General features: G+C 34.4%; 1 protein-coding gene across 6 annotated transcripts in view; it reads right to left on the reverse strand.

Annotated features, from left to right (window-relative positions):
* Positions 1-3788, reverse strand: part of LOC106868749 (uncharacterized transporter slc-17.2) — a 12971-nt gene that overhangs the window by 3512 nt on the left and 5671 nt on the right. For 2 of the 6 annotated variants that reach the window (XM_052976181.1, XM_014914154.2), the window contains exon 2: positions 1522-1580. The exons of 3 other annotated variants lie outside the window; for them this stretch is intronic. The gene's annotated coding sequence lies outside the window, so the exon portion shown is untranslated. Of the gene's footprint in view, positions 1-448; positions 505-1521; positions 1581-3788 lie in introns of all 6 variants that reach the window. One more of the 6 variants, XM_014914152.2, reaches the window with a different exon arrangement.

Raw genomic sequence — 3788 nt, forward strand, 5'->3', positions numbered from 1 at the left:
GTTTAAAACCCATCGAATAAAAAATTGGAACTGTTTAAGAAAAATTTATAGTTATTTTAAAACAATTGTGGTCTCTCAATCTCTATTGAAAAATATTAACTTTTAAATATTAACTTTAATCGTGTAACTGATAAATGTGAACCATACCATAAGCCCAATATATCTTAAATAAATTAATAATCTGAGTAATCATCCGTCTTGGCCTAACAACCCTTACCATTTGTTTTCCCTGTCTCGTATTGTCCTTGCCTTCGAACGCGGAGTAGATGGAACATGGGACAACTGATGAGGGGAAATATTCTTTATGTTGCATGTCTCGTTTCTCTGTTTGTTTTTTTTTCGTTGTTCGAAAAAAGTTCGTTTTCTATCTTCGTCTCTATGTTTTCGTTTCTCATTGTGTTTAACGTTTTGTTTTTTGTGGAAGGTATTAAATAGTAAACTAACAAACCTGAAGAAACGATACGATGGCCAATATACAATGCAGAAGGAACTTGAGAAAATCTTCTGAAAATATATTTACAAAAAAGTAAATGATATAAATACGAACAAAGTCTCCGTTAAGTAGTGTTAAATAACAAGAGGCATTTAAGGAACCCAGACACAGATCCTAGAATACACAGCTCATCAAGGACATGTGTTTTCATACTTCTGCCATATCTCGGTCAATAGCCATATGCTTATCGTAGGGCCGTTCACTCAGGCTGTGTTTGCCATTCACATACAATTTTCAAGAAAGTTATTGAAAGACAGCATATCCCTGTCCACTCCTTTTTTCCTCATCTAAAACTTGTACTTAAGAATTTTATGAGGATTTGTCTCTCAACAGCGCATTCATACTCGTCAACCAAACCAAATTTCTTCGTTATTGCTACCTGTCAGAGGAATAGTGGGACATGGTAAGCCGTAGTCTTAAAGGAGGAAATACAATAATATATTTCATGGTGTTTGCTAGTGTGTTTATTATTTATAACAAAAAAAAAGATGAAGAAGCAGGAATAAACCCAGAAATATAACAGTAAAGAAAGAGTGATAGGGTGAGAAGCAAATCATAGAAAGAAACAGCTGTGGAAGTTTGTTTGTCAACATTGTTCTACTTTGATTGACCGTTGTGTAAATCATACAGTAATAAATATATTAAAAACATGAAAGCTTTATTGGCCAAGAAATATTTATTAGTTTATTATTTTCAGTTGAGAGACAAAAGCACTCATGTAGACAGATATTAGATGGGCGTATGTTCATTTTCAAATGGTTAGTACAGTTCTCAACCGCAATGTGCATATCAGAACGTTTAATACTAATGGAAAGAGAACGGGACAAAGACTTTCTGACGAGGACACTTCGAAGCCGAAACACAGGTCCCACAACTATATTTCACCCGGTAAGCAACTATTCAATTGCCTTTTCAGTCTTAAGTTAATTCATAATGCTTTGAAATTGCTTATTATTATTCAAAATTGCTAACAATTTCATTTACCCACTCTGTCAGTCAAAGAAGGTTTTAGTATGTCAAGTTGTTACCTTGTCCAACGTTCAGTACACCATGTGATCACACCGTTCGTATATGCAATCTTGAAAGTCTATAAACAATGAGGAAATTCAGATCAGAAAGAGAAATAATGCAAGTTGCAAACTGCGGAGACCTTCGTTGTAGAACTTGTGAAACAATTGAAGAGGGAAGGACAAAAAATTCAAGATTATGAAGGAATTAAAGGTTAATGCAAAAAGGAATTGTAAAACAAAAATCTCATGAACTGCACTACAAACAATAAATCCAATAAAAATTACATCGGCCAAACGGGGTCGAAATTAATATAACACCCAGGGTACATAAACATCAAATCAAAATTTCATCCCTTAGAAATATTCCAAGAAGTGAATATATATTAATAATTATGCGTATTAATAGAAAATACACATTTCTTTTTCAAAGTAAATAGAAAAAGTGACTTACTGCGAAAGACAAAGGAAAAATACTTGAGAAGAATTCTAGATATTGAACTAAACCTGAAATAGCACCGTTACTAGAAATATCTTCCACTTTATGGATAACCCCCAACACTGTGTTCAAGAGACACAAAACGAAAACTTCAATCCTGAAAAGTTTGTGTCATTGCGATTTCAAAAACTGTTTTTTATATAAACTATGTTTCATGAAAATTTTTCTTCAAATTTGACTGCAATAAAATAAGTAGGAGGCCTTATAAAGATTAAAAAAAAGTACGATTCATTCTACTATCATTCTTCAAGGCAGTGCCCCAGCATGGCCGCAGTCAAATGACTGAAACAAGTAAGAGACTAAACATATACATTGATAACAAAAGGTACAATGGATTTTAAAATGCAATATCTTCGAAACCGTGACTATGAAGCGAACTTGAATAACTACATCAAACAAACAGATACCAATAAATTCAAATAGAATTAACATCCGGGGCAAGTCTGCGTGTATGATAAGTAGATCCAAGTATCGCTTACAAGAATTTCGAAATATCGCTTACAAGAACAAGAACGGAGGAAATCACATTTTCAGTTGATGATTACATCACACATTACTGACGATCTTTTCCACTCTGCCAACATATTTAGATATAGAAAAAAAAAAGGTATAAAATAACTTTCAGACCAACATCTCCGAAAAGTTATGTTAACGCAGTATTATCAAGGTAACCTTAAACAGATTAAATTCAAAGTGAAATGAAAAACAATAACTATAATACATGAACGCATACAAAAAGGATTTTAAGAAGAAATTTATTCAACGAAAAGCCAGATTTTTCTATTTAAACTTATGACGTCGTCAGGGGATAACGAAATAATTTTAAATATACATAGAAATTATACGTCACAATATTTAGTTACTTAGCTGTTTATATATACTCCTTTACTCTTTTAATTGTTTCAGTCATTTGACTGCGACCATGCTGGAGCACCGCCTTTAATCGAACGAATCGACCCCAGGACTTATTCTTTGTAAGCCCAGTACTTATCTTATCGGTCGATTTTGCGAAACCGCTAACTTACAGGGACGTAAACACACCAACATTGGTTGTCAAGCGATGATGGGGGGACAAACACAGACACACAAACATATATATATATATGTGTGTGTGTGTGTGTGTGTGTGTGTGTGTGTAGGTGTATGTGTATACATCCACATATACCTACATACATACATACATACATTACGGAATCACAGAAGTAAAGAAAACTATGCATTCTCGGTGATAATGCCGTGTTTGGTATAGCTAAAATTTCAGTAAACTGGTTAAGCCGGTTTATTTGTGTTCATGTCGTTAAGGGGAACAGATACCCCGGAGTCTTCCGAAATCGCCCAATCTTGAATTTCTCCTCTTGCCAATATTGCATATAATATTGTACCAACTACACATATAGCAGCGCATAAGGCAAACACGATCTGCCATTCTTCTTGTGTACCGTTTGGGGTTAAGGCTTTGGCAGTTAAGGAAGAAATACTTCCCGACGTCGCTGCGATTGTATTTGCAATTCCAAATATAATACCAGCATAACTTGGAGCAATGTCATTGTTGTTGACGACAACACCACCACTAGAAAATGATAAAGTTATACCGATAAGAAACAATAAGATAGTTATTAGAATGGTTTGGTCACATCTGAGGAATCCTATGACTATCAACAGACATCCTGAACCAATCAGGGCAATGGTTTGGAATAAAACGCGAACACAACGAGTTGACATATATTTCTTTGAACGTATAAAATCAGCTAAGTTCCCACACAGGGGTAGTGCAATGATTTGTCCTACC

The sequence above is a fragment of the Octopus bimaculoides genome, chromosome 24, assembly GCF_001194135.2.
Source record: "Octopus bimaculoides isolate UCB-OBI-ISO-001 chromosome 24, ASM119413v2, whole genome shotgun sequence".
Lineage (NCBI taxonomy): Eukaryota > Metazoa > Mollusca > Cephalopoda > Octopoda > Octopodidae > Octopus > Octopus bimaculoides.